Source organism: Micropterus salmoides, unplaced genomic scaffold, assembly GCF_014851395.1.
Source record: "Micropterus salmoides isolate LMB-PRFRI ecotype aquatic unplaced genomic scaffold, ASM1485139v1 Ms_hic_scaffold_18, whole genome shotgun sequence".
NCBI classification, from domain to species: domain Eukaryota; kingdom Metazoa; phylum Chordata; class Actinopteri; order Centrarchiformes; family Centrarchidae; genus Micropterus; species Micropterus salmoides.
Window position 1 is genome coordinate 13,318,108 of NW_024040928.1, and position 17,965 is coordinate 13,336,072.

Sequence of the window (17,965 nt, forward strand, 5' to 3'; positions counted from 1 at the left end):
AATATACTGTGTATGAGTAGAACCCCGTATTCCTGAAGCTCTGCCCAGAGGGCGGTGTTTTGAGCCGAGGAGGAGAGCACAATCGGCTCCTCCCACCTGCACACTGCTATTTACCTTTTTCCGGCAACAACTGAGTTCTCACAGGACTTCAGCGCGAGACTACAGCTAGCCGTCTAAAACACTATTTAGGTGAATTTAAACAATGGTTAAGTTGCTAAACGCATCATGTTTTCATGTAAGGGCCCTGTCTGTTGGACAGACATTTTAATTGCATTTTGTGTCTGTTAAGAGGCACAAAGACACTCTGTATATGCCCCCATAACTGCCATTTTAGCTGAGTGGGAGCTCTGGGCATTAGCTGTAGCAGCTCCGTGTTGCAAGCACCAATCCGGTTCGTTTTTTTTTCTATAGACAGTACTCACAAAGGTATAGCGATCAAGATCAACTTAAAAAATGCCCGGAGTTCTCCTTTAAAGGCCTCCCTGGACCTTGGTTCTCAATGCTGAAGAAAAGGCACTATGCGAGCCGAAGGCAAGTTCTCACCATTGTGTATATATACAAGGTGCTTACTGACTTCGTGTATCAGTGAAACATCGACACATAGAGCAGAGGAGAGAAGCAGGGTGCTAGTAAATGACATGTAAATTACACCTAAACATAGCAGTATAGTATTCAGTATAGTATAGTTTGTTTGGCTTAAGTATTGTGAAAAAGACGCTTATAATGCTAGGAAACCCACTGATTTTTATAAATTGCAACCACATTTTAGCAAATTTCGCATTTAACAGCTGATTCCACTTTTATTATCAAATTCCGCAATTCCGTCCATGTTTACCACATCATGGAAATCATAGCGCCCTACCTAAATTAGCTCTCCAAAATATCGCAAAACTGGGAGAAATCAATGCTTGGACACAGAGCTATTGTAGGTAACAACAAAAGGTAAATATTAAACTAACTTCACTCCAGTTTCCATACTCTACTGTACTGTTTTTCTTTGTGTCGAATTGTGTACTGTTCTTTGAGTCGAGGTGGAGCTGTCGCTGCAGTTGCACACGTTTGTCACCATCTGCCATGTGTTGGATTCCCAGTACTGATGGTAAAAACGAACAGCATTTTTTCAGGATTTTGGCATCGACTTGGTACCAAAAGTATTGGTTCTCGTGACATCATTAATAGAATTCATGGTCTCTGTATGTCTTGAAGGAATTAAGGTAATCAAATGTTATTTTTATGATAAATGTAGTACTTGCTGAGGTGAGATTTGTAAATGTAGAGTATGTTGGCTAAGACTATCCCTAACAATATCAGGTTGTGAGTAAAAGTAAAGACACAGAGACAGCTTTCTTAACTTGTTCAATATTCAGAGAACAGAATTCAAATTCTGACATTTTTGACTGACAGTAATACCAACAAAACAAAAATAAGGTGGAATGATTAGGACAAATCATCTACAAAATAATTTGTATCAAAAATAAATCTTATTTACATCTCTATATATACATAAAGAGATAAATAATAATGAAAAGTAGGCTGTAAAGATGAATCAGGTTACTTATGATACATGTTATAAAAACTATACACACCTCCATATTTTTGTCATGTTACCAACAACACACCATTAGAAATGTCAGAATTCACATTCACATTTTCGGGTGACTCTGAGAGACAAGTTAATTTCTTTTTTTGTTTGTTTCTTCTAGCCATGCTTGAGGCGCTAGGGCAGGTCTGTCCGTGTTTGGTTCAGACTAAAACATCTCAGCATCCATTCAAGGTCCCCATTGGATGAATCAACAATAAATTTGTTGATCCTTCACCTCTAGTGTCACCATTAAGGTGACATTTGTCATTTTTATGAAATGTCTGGACAATTATGGGTTTGTGCAGCTGTCACGCATGGATGGTAGAGAGGATAAAGATGTTTATGGTACTCACTTGCTAGTCTTGAACTGGTTATTTGAGAGTTAAACATAGCTGTTAACACAATTTGGAAATCAATAACTTTCTAAAAATTTCTAAAACTCAGCATGCAAGCATTGTCATCAGATATCAGCTTGATGTTAGCATTTCTCTCAAAGCACTCAAAGCATAGCCCCTCAGAGCTGCCAGCATGGCTATAGACCAAACCTTGTATGACATCTAAAAAACAAAACATTAACAACCTGCTTGTCAGAATGGCATTAAATATGTCTTGCAGGTTCATCTGGAAGGTGACGGTGTCTTCAGTCAAATCTCTTCATTCTCGTCCTCAAGACTAAAAGAATTACAAAAGAAAAGTTTAGAGTGGGTAAAAATCACTAAACCTCAAATCCAGTTATATGTAGCCCCAGGGTGTGATTTGTGTAAAAACAGAGGGGGGGGAGGGGTTGAAAATTATTCAGCAGAGGTAGGGATGTATAAACCAGAAGGGGGGAAATCCCACGCACCCCCTCCCCCACCCAAATCGCACCCTGTGTAGCCCAATGGAGATGTAAAAACAAGGAGAAACATAATGCAATAATGTAAATATGTAAATATTTATCTGATGCATTTGGTAGTGTGTGTATCCATCTGCAGCTAATGTACCCATCAGCCTAATATTTTTTGTGCCCGTTTATGCCTGTATTCTCAAGGAGGGCTTCAATCGGTTAGTTTGTTACTGTGACTTAAACAAACTAACCGATCAAACAACTAATCAAGGCAGAGGTAGACGAGCAACTCCCATGTTCTGCTGGGTAAGTGTTGAACAGAGTGCATTATCAGCTGTTTCTGGTTAAACAAAAACTATCTTAACTTTATGTTACGGTCTATCTCTGTAGGGATTCTTTCTATAAGGTTTTGCACTCACTGCATACTGGACCAATAAAAAAAAATTGTCCCCATTAGTCAGCTCGACACAAAAACATGCGAAAATCAGGTCCAGGTTGAAAATACCAAGATTGCTCTTTGAGTTCATCGCTTATTTGGTCATAATTGAGGGTGACTCCGGTCTTCTCTCATCTAGTTTATGGTGGCAGGTTAGTAAGAGAAAAATGTTCAGAGACCATTAATTTGCTCATGAAGACCACAAGCTTATGAGAAGGCCAGTAAGGGGACGTGGGGGAGTTTAGATGATTCTGTCACTTAGAGTAATTTTCTTTACCACTTCTAAGAGAAGCTTTTTTGTATAGATCATGGTAGAACAATTATGTTGCTGTGACTTTATTTCCCCAAAAAAGACCCTTGTCTGCTTCTTGGCCAAAGAGACGCTTTGTTTACTGCCACTGTTTTGTCTATGCTCAGTCACATCGGATAGACTGTAGTTGCATGCATTTTTGCATTCATGTATGGGCAAGTCTATCTGATGGAGTTCTAAATTTTATCACAAACAGTAAGGCACTGTCCGTTATACTTGGGTTGTCTTCTTGTTTTCTTAAACCTCTTATTGATGAGGCCCTGCCAAACACTAATTTAAAGCCATTCTCAGATTACGACCTGAGAATAGTATGTAAATTCACCAAATATGTTGTGAACAGCTAGGCTCTTCATTCCCAAGATTAAATTTACTGCATTTTGCTAGTTCCCAAAGCGAGCACTGAAGTAGGCAAAGAGCTTTTATATGTTTGCATACATACATAGCTAAAGTTTTGGAAGCATATCATAGTTTTGGAATTTCATTCATTTCATTTTACTAAACTGTCATTAGTAGCGAGGCGTGCGACCACTGACATACAGTGCCTTGCGAAAGTATTCGGCCCCCTTGAACTTTTCGACCTTTTGCCACATTTCAGGCTTCAAACATAAAGATATAAAACTGTAATTTTTTGTGAAGAATCAACAACAAGTGGGACACAATCATGAAGTGGAACGAAATTTATTGGATATTTCAAACTTTAACAAATAAAAAACTGAAAAATTGGGCGTGCAAAATTATTCAGCCCCTCTAAGTTAATACTTTGTAGTGCCACCTTTTTCTGCGATTACAGCTGTAAGTTGCTTGGGGTACGTCTCTATCAGTTTTGCACATCGAGAGACTGAAATTTTTGCCCATTCCTCCTTGCAAAACAGCTCGAGCTCAGTGAGGTTGGATGGAGAGCGTTTGTGAACAGCAGTTTTCAGTTCTTTCCACAGATTCTCGATTGGATTCAGGTCTGGACTTTGACTTGGCCATTCTAACACCTGGATATGTTTATTTGTGAACCATTCCAGTGTAGATTTTGCTTTATGTTTTGGATCATTGTCTTGTTGGAAGACAAATCTCCGTCCCAGTCTCAGGTCTTTTGCGGACTCCATCAGGTTTTCTTCCAGAATGGTCCTGTATTTGGCTCCATCCATCTTCCCATCAATTTTAACCATCTTCCCTGTCCCTGCTGAAGAAAAGCAGGCCCAAACCATGATGCTGCTCGATTGAAGTTCGATTTTGGTTTCATGTGACCAGAGCACCTTCTTCCACATGTTTGGTGTGTCTCCCAGGTGGCTTGTGGCAAACTTTAAACGAGACTTTTTATGGATATCTTTAAGAAATGGCTTTCTTCTTGCCACTCTTCCATAAAGGCCAGATTTGTGCAGTATACGACTGATTGTTGTCCTATGGACAGAGTTGAGCTCAGCTGTAGATCTCTGCAGTTCATCCAGAGTGATCATGGGCCTCTTGGCTGCATCTCTGATCAGTCTTCTCCTTGTATGAGCTGAAAGTTTAGAGGGATGGCCGGGTCTTCGTAGATTTGCAGTGGTCTGATACTCCTTCCATTTCAATATTATCCCTTGCACAGTGCTCCTTGGGATGTTTAAAGCTTGGGAAATCTTTTTGTATCCAAATCCGGCTTTAAACTTCTCCACAACAGTATCTCGGACCTGCCTGGTGTGTTCCTTGTTCTTCATGATGCTCTCTGCGCTTTAAACGGACCTCTGAGACTATCACAGAGCAGGTGCATTTATACAGAGACTTGATTTCACACAGGTGGATTCTATTTATCATCATAAGTCATTTAGGTCAACATTGGATCATTCAGAGATCCTCACTGAACTTCTGGAGAGAGTTTGCTGCACTGAAAGTAAAGGGGCTGAATAATTTTGCACGCCCAATTTTTCAGTTTTTTATTTGTTAAAAAGGTTTGAAATATCCAATAAATTTCGTTCCACTTCATAATTGTGTCCCACTTGTTGTTGATTCTTCACAAAAAATTACAATTTTATATCTTTATGTTTGAAGCCTGAAATGGTCAAAAAGTTCAAGGGGCCGAATACTTTCGCAAGGCACTGTATATACTATAAGTGACAATTGTAAGTCACTTTGGATAAAAGCGTCATATTACTGGTGTCCTAATTCAACCTACATACTGTAGCTGGGTGGTGCAGTGGCAGTGTCATTGGCCTTCATACAGCAGGTCTGGTGATCAAATCCTGTTAAACACAAGTCCATTTTTTGGGGGGGGGGGGGGTAGATGCATACTACTCAACCTCACACATAGATACATACTTTCACATGACAGCATGTCTGTATGTGCAAGCGTATATGTTTGTATATGCGTGCGAAGGATTCAGTTTTGGCTTAGGCAGCTTCTCATGATGTGGGATAGATTCTGAATGTGCATAATGTTTTGAGCATGTGTAGACAACCTGCTGAAATGGTGAGAAGCTATGAAAGTCCAGCAGTTTATAACGGAATTAAAATTAATAAATTTATCATTGAGGTGAAAAGATGCCACATGCACAAAAAAAAAAGATACAAAAGAGTGGGGAAGACTAAATCATGCCTGCATGTGTGCTGATGTAGCCGGGATGATACTAAATGAGAAAAGCTGATACAGGAGAAACATATCTGAAAGCAATAAAGGATACCTGTAGAGCCTTACTGCTTTATATTCAATTACAGTTTTTATATTTTTAATTGTCTCCTGCCTGTTGAATTTGTTGCTTCCCTTTATATAAATGAAAACATCTCCACCATAAATTGAGGGAGAAAGTTTCACAAGAATGCAGGAAATTAAGTGTACCCAATATCGTGTCTCATGAGTTGAGTCTATCATCAAACCCCTACTACAACCATTTTCAAATTCTTTCTTTCACACTTTCTGAATTATGGTCCTTTTCTCTCCTTTTGAAAAGGACAGTATTTGTGAAAAATGGCTATCAAGAAAATTTGTCATGTGTCTCATTTTACCTTGCATTTGAATCATACTCCATGGCAGTTTCCTCATCCTGATAATGGGGTGACTGGAAAGTTCTCACAGAACTAATTAGAAAAGGTTACACAGAGACACAGATAAATTAGATAGATTAGTGCCATCACAAAACAGACATTAATTCAGGATGACATTAAAGTGAGACATTCACACATTGATGTGCAAACTATAGAGGATATATCTACAGAAACCTGTGATGTCCATGTCCAGCACCAAGAGCAGTGACCTAGCCATGCAAGGAGAAAAACATACATAAAATAACATCAATATATATATATATTTTATATGAACAGATTTCATGTTCAGTACAAATCAAACCAAGTCATTGAAACCTGACAAACTGAACACTCTTCCTGAGTGTTCAGACAGTCAATCTATAACATATTTAAAAATTAATTTCCCTTGTTGGCTAAGCTAACATTGCTAATTTTGCCACCACACACGACTCAGACTTATGTTTACTTAACAGAAATGTGGTGAAGTGGTTTCTGTTTTTAATCTTTATTAATGTTATGTATTATATAATTAAGTATGAACCTTATTGTCCTGTTTTGTTGTCTTGAAGAACCTGGGCACTCTTTAACAGCTCAAGGAACAGGCTAACGTTGTTTTATCATCTTTATACTTATAAATTTATGAGTTATTTATAACATGATTTTGATGTGATGACATCAGATGATGACATATCTTCTACAGAAAAAAATGTAACTGTAGCTATGATGGTGCTGACAGTACGTTTTACGCAGTACTACTCTTCCTAAATCCCCAAGAAATCAATTTGGATTTGTCTTATTGATGTTTTCTAACAGTTTGTTCACAAGAGATTTCAACTGTGCACTTTAAACTGAATAGTATAAACCTTACTTGTTGAATAGAAATCGGGAAAGTTTTATCGTCAAAGATGACTACACCAGGAAATCCATCAGCATTGTCCACACACTCGATGGAAAGGTGCAAAGACGCCATTTTGTTGTGTTTCTTTTTTTTCTATTATACATAAATGCACGTACATATTGGTACATCCACCAGCGTGATGACGTCAGACTAACAGGCGTTAGGTATAGCATGCAATGTTCTATTAACTGTTTTTCATTTGTGTCAAGCTTAGAAACTCTAATTTATCTTAAAAACAAAAATGTTATTTATTTTTTAAAGTAACACTCACTCACAAGTACTTCTCTCCCTCTTTAAAAAATACTTTAACTACTTGGTGCTGACAGTACGCTTCACTACTCTTTCCAAGTCCCAAATAGGGTATTTGGTCTTCTCCTATTGAAGATTTCTAACAGCTGGCTCACAAGAAGTCTAACTGAACCCAAACATAATTAACATCACCATGTAGGAAAACATACTATATAATTCTTTGTCTGTAAATTACTTTTGGCAAAACACAACATACCTCTTTTTCAGAGATCCTTGTACAAAATGTTGATTAGAGTGTCCCTCCATCGATGCTGGTTTGCAGTGGTCACCTATCCAGAAATAACAGATAAGTAAGGTGGTGGTTGGATTCCATGGTCTGATTCATACCGTCTAAACTTGGTCGCACCATAAGCAGTGGATTAACAAATGCCTGGGGTGGAAATGATTACATACTTAGGCGTGTACTTCTCCATTTCGCCACAAGAATTCCAAAGATCAGCAAATTAGTCTTATTTTCAGTTCTCAAAGAAAACCTAATCTTGCTCAAAACATTCTGGAAACTACATCTACTTGGTCAAGGTTAGAGATAGACAAGGCAAAAGCCTTGTCTCCACTTCAATATTAACAAATGAATGTATGCTTATAAGAAGATAATCATTAATAATGCCTTTTTTAAGATGCAGAGTCAGACAAACATCAGCTGACTGTCATCAGTGTTTTCCAGTGGCTGTCAGGACAGATGGTTAGAGATTACTCATTGTGTTCCAGTTCAAACTGAATCTAAAAATTGGAAGACTGCCATTACGAGGGGTGGAGGATTTCACAAGACTTGACAATTTTGGCGTTGTAGTATGATCTGCACTATTACACAAGGGTTTCTTTCAACTGCTGTGATACACACTCACCGACCACCTTATTAGGTACACCTTGCTAGTACCAGGTTGGACCACCTTTTGCCTTCAGAACTACCTTAATTCTTCGTGGCATACTTTCAGCAAGGTGTTGGAAACATTCCTCAGAGACTTTGGTCCATATTGACACGATAGCATCACGCAGTTGCTGCAGATTTGTTGGCTGCACATCTATGATACACACTTTCGGCCCCTTAGAACCAATTGATCATGAGTCAAACCATTATACAACTGCCACCAGTCTAAATAGTTGATACAAGGCAGGATGGATCCATGATTTTGTTTACACCAAATGTTGACCATCTGAATGTCGCAGCTGAAATAGAGACTAATCAGACCAGGCAACGTTTTTCCGAATCTTCTATTGTCCAATTTGGTGAACCTGCGTGAATAATTATTATTTTGATAATTAATCCATAGGAAAAACTGAGTGTATGTAATGTTGTGATGGAGTATGTCCTGCTTATGGAATTCTAGCGGTTAGCCCTCAGTAGAATAAAGACTCTTGACAGATATGACGAGCAAAATTTATTTTTGGACTTTAACAGCACAATTACATGGTGCTTCATTGGTCTAACAGATTTTACTTATCTTAATCTCACAGAGCACTGAATACTTTTGCCCCACTACTGTCAAGGTGAAATACTGTACATTGTTCATTACAATGAATAGACTTGTAAATGGCCTTTAACCCCTTACACATGTGCAACAGTCATGTTCAAAGAAGCAGGTTTAAGTTACCTGAATAACTGCATAAAACATTCAACATCAGTCCCTGTTAGTTTACTGAGGATCCTGGGTTTAACAAAGTTATCCGGATCACACAGTTAAGGCCCCAAATTTATACATTATATTTGGGATCCAGATTCAAAAATCATATCTAGTGTTCCGGTTAACATTATGAGATAACTCCCAAATAACTTTTCATAATTTTTTATCAAAGATCTAGTGTAGGTCAGGGTAAACCTTTATCCAACACCTCATGTTTTGGGAATAATCTTATTTGCTTTCCTGCTGAGAATTAGATTAGAAGACTATAATACCACTCTCATGTCTGTACGTCAAATACAAAGCCAGACCTAGCTGACGGACGGATTCATTTAGCATAAAGCCTGGAAACAGGACAACATCAACAAAATCCTTCTTCCAACACTTAAATATCACTAATTAACATGTATATCTTGTTTGTTCAATCCTCACAAACACCAAAGTGTTAAAAGGACAATTCTCCTCTTTACAGACTTTTTCTTGGCAGGAACCAGTTACTTCCTGAGGTCTTCGTTGCCTGGCAATCCATCCATCGTTAACCACTTATCCTGCGTACAGGGTCGCAGGGGGCTGGAGCCAATCCCAGCTGGCAGGGGTACACCCTGGACAGGTTGCCAGTCCATTGCAAGGACCCACATAGACGAACAACCACTCACGCCTAAGGACAATTTAGGGTCACCAATTAACCTAGTCCGCATGTCTTTGGACGGTGGGAGGAAGCCCGAGCACCCAGAGAGAACCCATGCAGACACAGGGAGAACATGCAAACTCCACACAGAAAGGCCGTTACCGTTAGTTGCAGCAAATATTCAAACAATAAAACATATGATGAGAAAAAATAAATCAAATCTACAACAAAATATTGTCATAGTGATGCCTGATGGCTGTAGATGCCTCCAGTCATCCTCTTCACCCTCCTCCTCCTCCTCCTCCTCCTCCTCCTCCTCCTGAAGACTGTGGAAAATACAACAGAGAAGTTTAGAATGACTTAATAACTCTGATCTTATAATAATATAATAATCATTGGAATTACAATTATTTTATCCAGTAAGATGTAGCTTTAAGAAAATCATAACACCATGAAACAACTTTTAAGAAATAATACCCACAAAAATATATGCAGTTGGCAATCTCAATGTGCAGTATAACGAAAGACTTCTTTATTGTCATATGTGCAATGGCTACACATTGAAATTCTTAGCTTGTTTCACCTACAGATGCTGCAGACACACTAAAAAATAGATGTAAAAAACTGCATAAAAATATATAATTTAGAACTGAGAAATGCAGGGCAGTTCTTCTTCTCTGATATCATTGCCAAAAACAATGAAAAGGCAAGGCACATGACCCCTGTACTGAAACAAAAAAAGAAAAATTTGATCAGCTGTCAGTTCCCCAATATCAAGCAGATGATATATGTATTGTCCTTGCCTCCACTTAAATCAATCATCCTATCAACAATATAACCATTATAACATTTGAAATCCTCCTGCTGCTGCCCTGATAACCATTCTTCAGTCGCAGGCAATTTCCCACAGGCCCTGAAAGCTCCAGTTATATTAAGCCATTCTTAAAAAAAGAACAATTTCAATAACTCACTAATTAGCCATTATAGAACCATATCAAACCTCCAGTTTTAAATAATAATGAATTGAATTGAGTGGGCTGTTGTACTGTTTCTCCACTTTGTGCATATACAGTCTGATCTGCTATGTGTACTTACCTCGCTGGAGCATGCAGATTCAAAGAAAATTAAGATAAATCTGAAGAAATTTGAAAGTGGAACTACTGTTAATCAGAGATAATAACCACTATCATAAGGGATGACATACTGACTGTAGCCTCTTATGAACATTGGAGTGATTAAGTGTTCCTACTGTCAGCAAGGTTTCCTGCATTAAACCCAGAAACAGTTTTGTCCTCACTTAAGTTTTTAAACATGATAGTTTAGACAGTTTTCCTGTGATGCACTATGAGGAAACATTAAGCTCTTTGATTTGTCATTCTCAGGTCTTACAGGAGCATCTTGTGGCCATGGTTGTCAAAGTAGCTTCATTAATAACTTTTTAAACATTGAAGCTGATATCACTTTCACTTTATCATTACAATGTTTGGCCCTTTGTAGCCTTTACCTAGGGATATTTCCGGTGTAATAATGCCTGTTTATCATGGTGGTTGGATAGTAAAGGTTAAACTCTGTCAAAAACACTAGATCTTCTCACATATCAATAAGATTACTGATAGAATACTCCTTGTTCGCTCTGCAAGGTCTTGCGATGTACATGCTGCAGTCACTTACAACGCATGCACAGTAGAGTAGAGAGGCAGCAGAATTCGGAAACCCACAACATAAACATAAATGGATGATACATGGATCCAACTTAAATAACTTCATGAGTCACAAACCGTGGCAACAATAAACATGTCCGAGCCGTGTTCATCCCTTTTTAGAGTCCTCTGGAAACTCTGTTGTCATTTTGTGAATTTGCAGTGCCTTTGTGTATTTGGATGTGTTGTGTCTATTTGCACCGTGTTTGTGTATTTGCACCATGTATTCTAAATGCTGTTGTTTGTTGTGCTCATTTTTTTTTCCAAATTAATGAAGATGTTTTCTTAATTTGCCTGTATTTTGTCTATTATTTTATTTTTGAGTTGCGGTGCGTTTGCACTTGTTACCTACCATATGAAAGGCATCCACTTAAACACAGCTTGAGCTCTCAGATCAGATCTGTCAAAGAAAACCACTAAACCACTGAATGGTATAGGGCAAAAGAAAATTCTGGTCTGCAGCTCCATTATGAACCGTCTCAGATCATCTTGGATTGGTCTGAGTCAAAACTAAACATGGGGAGGCTGCCCATATCTGGAACAAACTCCCATAAAAACTTAAGGTATTTTCCAACGCTCAGTTTTTTTTTAAAATCAGGACTTACTTTAGCTTATTTTCACCTTCGATTTTACTTTGTTTTAATACTTTTAAATCCTATTTATGTGTCTGTATCTTTTGTATTGTCCTTTTATGGTGCTTTGTTTCTTTTTGTTATCTATATTATGTTAATGCCTTCATGTCTAATGTAAAGAACTCTGAATTGTTTTGTTTTTGAAAGGTGCTATATGTAGTGAACAACGGTGTGGATTTGTGCATTTTATATTGAATAAATTTGGAGCTACTCCAAATTTCTCTCTCCTCCCCCAGAGAAGAAGGGGAGGGGTCAAAGTTGCTTTCTCTAAGTGTTAGCCCCACCATAAAACTGGCACCTTTTTGATTCCGAAGCTGATAACGCTGGGCCTGACTGTTAAACTGACAAAGGGACACAAACCAGCCATTGGCATTTCCCTGAACAGCCTATCAAAACTGGCCCCCCTGCACATGTTTCCGTGGCAACTGACCTTGCTCTTTGTTTATTATCCCATCAAAGGGATACTCCTTGTCTCACCTAGGTGTGACATAATCCAGGACAGCCGAACTTTGAATGGCCAAAGACTGCAGTCTCCAAAGACTCAAAGCATTTAATTAAGTTTAATTAAATCTTTAGTTACCTGATTACGTTTGCCTCTATTTGAGTAGTTATGTTAACATGTTGTAGCTATCCGTTGTTGATATTAGTGCTGAAAAGAAAGTTGCTTTTGCAGTGTTTTTATTTTCAGCAAGACACTCCTTGTCAATGCTTGTTCATAATACTTTCCTACAAAATTCCTTTAGAAATGATGACAAAGGAATGTTTTACTATACTCTTAACCGCCAGCTTGAATTTAAGGATGAATCAACAGAAATTCCCTGGTTCCTAAGGAGAGACGATCTTGGATTAATCCAAGCTTTCCTCATGTAACCTGAGCTCCCCGAAGTGGGCGAAATAAGTATTACATGCCCTCGTTGGAAATGCCGTTAAATGTATAAATATGTAATATGTAATATAATCAAGAACTGTGTGTGTGACCTATTTCTACGTCCCTGCCAAAATTATTGACCCTTTAGATATGAGACTGACTGATTGATTTAAGATAATTGAGCGATTATTAACTAACTGATCACTAGTTGTAATTGTATAATTATTAAAACTACCTAGAGGTCCGGAGACTCTAGGATTATAACAACTCCGGTGGTGCCCTTAACGAGGAACATTGTTTGATTTTATGAATGTTAAAAATTCATAATTGGGTATCAATTCTCATAAATTTATTAAATTGCATAACTAAATTTTAGGTTTGCTATATATACACACAAATTTGCCTTGCCTTGTCTAACCTGTAAGAGTCTTGTCCATCACCAGAAGCAGTCCGCGCTATGGCATCCTGGCCATGCAACAAAGCAAACAAACAAAATTGAACACAAAACACTTAGTACACAAAAACTGTGTATTTGCAACCATATATTTAAATAGATGTTTCCTGTACACTAAATGGGATAAACCTTACTCGCTGAGAAGAAATGGGGAATGTTTTATCGTCATAGACGATTACACCAGGAAATCCTTCAGCATTGTCCACACACTCGATGGAAATCTGCAATATCATCAAAAATGTATAATGAAAAGGAAATGTATCATGTAATGCCCATATTACAATACCAAACTGAACCACTTTAATAGCAAATTGCTTGAATTTATGTTTTTAACAGTCAAGATGTTAACGATGCTAATGTTTCAATCAAAGAAACACACTTCACTCATTCACTTAATTTTCCAAGTCAATCCACATCCAAATACAAAAACAACATCCCAAATTCCATGACTGACATACACTTAACCAAAAACTTTTACAGGCATGCTCATTACAGTCTTAACATTTTAAGCTTACCCGATTCGCAGTTTCACTGTAGTACGCCATTGTGTTTCTTGCTTCTTATGCTCAAACGTATTGTACGTCACAACAGCGTGGTTTCATCAGACCACGTTAGTGTTACGTTTATGCAATGTTGTATTAATTATGTACAACAGGATGTCAAAATGCTATCTAAATAGTTACATGAAACCTGTTTTTTTATTTTTGTCAGACTTTGTTTTTTTATTAAAGGAGGAAGAATTTCTCTAACACATTAAAACATTTATTTAAAAATATAACATTCACTTTGAATAATATGATGTATGAAGTATCTCTCTTCATACATAAAAAATACTTTCACATTTCCAACTAGGCACATCTTATATGCTGATAACACAGGAGTCAACATGTGTTCGAAACAAAAACCTAAAAAGAATCATACCTCTTTTCTTGAAATCTGTGAGTTACTAACTTTTCCTCTGTCCACGCTGGTACATAGTGGTTCACCATCTCAGCTGAGAAAATTGAAAATGAATATCCATCCTCGTTGGTTGGATTAGGGATGTCTATGTATATTAGACATCTAGTAGAGACATATAAGATCATTTCATAGCCCAAGAAGAAGCCAAGTCTCTGTCCATGGCAAAGGACAAAAGTATAAGTAAGACTTCTGTATTTTCCCTTTTTGCATGCCACAAAGTTTTTTTCAGTTCTGAAAGGAAACTTCACACTGCACAGTAATATGTGAGGTGCAGCCACCCACAAAGTGGTTTGGGAGGAGACAGGACATAAAACTGCTGTGCCTGACAGTTTTTGTACAAACAACAATCCACCTTTTGCAAAGTAAAACAACTCCATGCTGCATCTGCCTTTGCTGCTTACAATAGACATATATTATTGACATAACCGCAAGTGGTCACTCGTCAAGAGAACATGAGCATACAGTAGACCTTTTTAAGTACGTGAACAAAATTACCTGTGAAATATATGTAATTATAAGAAATTGAATTGCGATTATAACTATAGTCTAAACATGTCATGATAAGTTTGTACCTCTGACTGACAACCCTCATATTGTAAGTTGTAAAACACCCACAGCTGTTCTGATTTAAAAAATGTGCTCATTCAGATTATGTTTTGACGTTAAAATATTATACTAAAAAATCTGATTTTGAAGCCCTACATGGTTGTCAAGTTGGAGGATCTCTGGGTAAGTGCAAATGTCCAGGACACCATAGTGCAGAAGTCTTCTTGCTTCCTACAAGTCAGTAAAGGTTTCATACTATGCCTTACAAGCAGGCACATACAAGATTGTGCACTGTAACTTTGGAACTGGATGTAAAACTGAAATTTACCTTCAAAATATAATGTTTTGCTTTTGACTGTGTGCATTTATTGTACTGTGCATCAGTAATGCAACTGAAAAGTTGTGCAGTATGTTCGGTGCATGGGTTGTGGCTAAGGTTATGCTCTGTTAGATTCGGTTAAAGGTCTCACACAAGCAGACAACTACAATCAACACTGAAACCCATTTGACAATTTTGAATATTCAAATCCACAGCTGACACGTGTTTCAGCTTGTTTTATATATGTGTTTGACTATAAAACCCAAAGCCAACCCTCTTTGCTTCAACTACTGCTAACCTTAACTTAGTTAACTTTTATACTTTCACTCTACTGTGTCTGCTGAAGAGGGCTTTTTCTCCTTTTACACTATGCTTAACCTGCAGAGTCCCTGCATACCACAAGCACTATACAAAAAAAGATTTCATGTTTAAATTCATCACACAACTCACTCTCTTCGCATTCCCAAAAAACATCTTCGCCATATTGACTGAAACATTCCTGCAAGATTTATGCCATAATTTTTAATGCCTTCATATTTCCTATTAAATATTAACTTTAACTCTCTTCACCTTGCTCTTCTCAAGAATACAACTCCTACCTCCTTTCTTTGAATTGAACACAAGTTGCAGCTTGCTGTCACCCACATCCTGCTAGTGCATTTCATACTGAGCTGTCAAAATGTAATGGAAACACAAAATGTTAAAAACGATCCCCACATAAAATCAAGGACTTTCACCCAAACTGAAACTTCACACTTACAGCAGACAAACCTTGAATATGAAAAAAATCCTCCAAATACTAGTTAAGTCAAAATATGCGTTTGCACGAGATGAATGGATTGCTTAACATTTGTGAGGCAAGAGAGGTTCCTCTGAATAAATAAAGGTTAAAAAAATAAGCAATATTTGTTATTAACCTGCTCATCATTGCTTTAATTTATTTGATTTTATTTGTAAGGGATTGTGTGTCACGATCTTGGTCTAAGTCTGTCTGTATTCTTGTTTCAGTCTGTTTACATGGTTATGGTACCTGTGTATCAGCATATTAGTCCTGTTCCTGTCTTATTTTTAAATGGTTTGTGTTGGGTGTTTGTCACGTACTTGTTTGGGGGTTGATCTGCACGTCTGTCTGTTATGTCTGGGTGCTCGTTTTCTTCCCTGGTTACGGGTTATGTTGGGTTTTTGTGTTGTACTTCTGTTGGTTTTAGTTGTCTGTTTGGTTCGTGTTTCAGTGTGTTGTCCTATTTCCTGTTTTAGTTTGAAGTTGTCTGCGTCTGTTGTTTGCATCCAGCTTGTTTCCTATTTTGTCTTGCTTGCACCTCATGTGTCTTACCTGTTTATTATTTTCCCTGCTCCTTAGCCTTGTATATATTACCTGCTGTTCTGTTCTGCTCTGTCGCTGCTGGATCATGGTAGCATGTAGAGGTCACCCATGTCAAGTGTGTTGTTTGTACCTGCCTTGTGTCCTGCTGTAACCCTGTCCGTTTGTGCTCCTGGATCTCCCTGCTCTTGAACCACCTCAGTAAGTGTGCTCACATTTGTTTTGTTTAGCTTTGCTTTTTTTATGGATGTCATATTTTGCTCATTTTCATGTGTATCATTTTATTTAGGGGTTGTACCAGAACAGGTTTACATGGTAACACTATATTTTTGCCATACTGCACATTGCTGCAGCTCCTCTTTTCACCCTGTGTTGAACTCTCCGTTTCAACTATGGAGTGAAGCATCTTACCTCTACAAGTTCTTTGGAGTTGCACATGCGCAGTTCCTAGTCAACAACAACTAGCCAATCAGAAGCAGAGTAGGCCGGGTCCTGAAACCGGCCGGGAAACATGGCTCGGTTAAGCTGTTTATGTTCCCCTTACTAGCTTAGCAACATAGACGGGAGCAAGAGTTTCAGAGTGGTGAGTTATTAATTTTTTTTAACTGTGTCTCCACATCACAGTAACATCTTTATGTCCACTGACTGCATGGAGGGTAGCTAATGTTTGGAAGGGAAAGTGGAGACAGTCACTGTGTGTTGCAGCTCAGTGTGTTTTTCCATGTGTTATTGAAGATGTGTCTGGGTAGCAGCTAGGCAAGAATTATGACGTGTGTTTTTTGTGACGTCACAAGAAACTACAAACAAACTACAAACGAGCTGTTTAGAGCAGTGTTTTCTGTGGGAGATGGGAACTCCCTTTGGGGTGTACTTTGGGCTTTTTCACTTCTTGCGTTTGAGTCCTAAACCTGTTTCACACACGATTAATCCCGACACCATTTATAATATTAAACATAAATGTTACCATTTGATGTATTAGCTTAATTGTGCAGCATAATAAAAACTTGTAGTGCTTCTAGAGTGTAGCATGTTCAACCGGCATCTACATTTTTTGTTGTTTTAGTTTGAATAATTGTCTCACTACATACTGTGTTTATGCAGTACATACAGGTGCTGGTCATATAATTAGAATATCATAAAAAATTTGATTTATTTCAGTAATTCCATTCAAAAAGTGAAACTTGGATATTATATTCATTCATTACACAGAGACTGACATATTTCAAATGTTTATTTCATTTAATTGTGATGATTAAAACTGACAACTAATGAAAATCCCAAATTCAGTATCTCCGAAAATCTGAAAGAAAAAGAAATCTGCATCTCCATCTGCATCTCCATAAAGTTGGTCAGCAGCAGGAAGCATGAAGTGCTCTAAAACTTCCTGGTAGATGGCTGCGTTGACCTTGGACCTCAGAAAACACAGTGGACCAACACCAGCAGATGACATGGCACCCCAAACCATCACTGACTGTGGAAACTTTACACTGGACTTCAAGCAACGTGGATTCTGTGCCTCTCCTCTCTTCCTCCAGACACTGGGAAGGAAGGAAAGGAAATGCAAAATTTACT

General features: G+C 37.9%; 2 long non-coding RNA genes across 4 annotated transcripts; both read right to left on the reverse strand.

The window, feature by feature from the left end:
• Positions 1-1,339: 1,339 nt before the first annotated feature.
• LOC119909211 lies at positions 1,340-8,175 on the reverse strand. Of its 2 annotated transcripts, XR_005445402.1 has the most exons (5): positions 7,740-8,175; positions 7,543-7,615; positions 6,335-6,369; positions 6,122-6,193; positions 1,340-2,254 (listed from the first exon to the last, which is right to left on the reverse strand). It is a non-coding gene; the product is annotated as an uncharacterized LOC119909211 (long non-coding RNA). The 2 variants fall into 2 exon arrangements; XR_005445401.1 differs by lacking the exon at positions 7,740-8,175 and having other exon boundaries at positions 7,543-7,726.
• A 1,449-nt stretch (positions 8,176-9,624) lies between these two features.
• LOC119909212 lies at positions 9,625-14,454 on the reverse strand. 2 transcript variants are annotated; one of them, XR_005445404.1, is made up of 4 exons: positions 14,169-14,454; positions 13,382-13,468; positions 13,212-13,258; positions 9,625-9,919 (listed from the first exon to the last, which is right to left on the reverse strand). It is a non-coding gene; the product is annotated as an uncharacterized LOC119909212 (long non-coding RNA). The 2 variants fall into 2 exon arrangements; XR_005445403.1 differs by lacking the exon at positions 9,625-9,919 and having other exon boundaries at positions 13,067-13,258; positions 14,169-14,450.
• Positions 14,455-17,965: the final 3,511 nt, after the last annotated feature.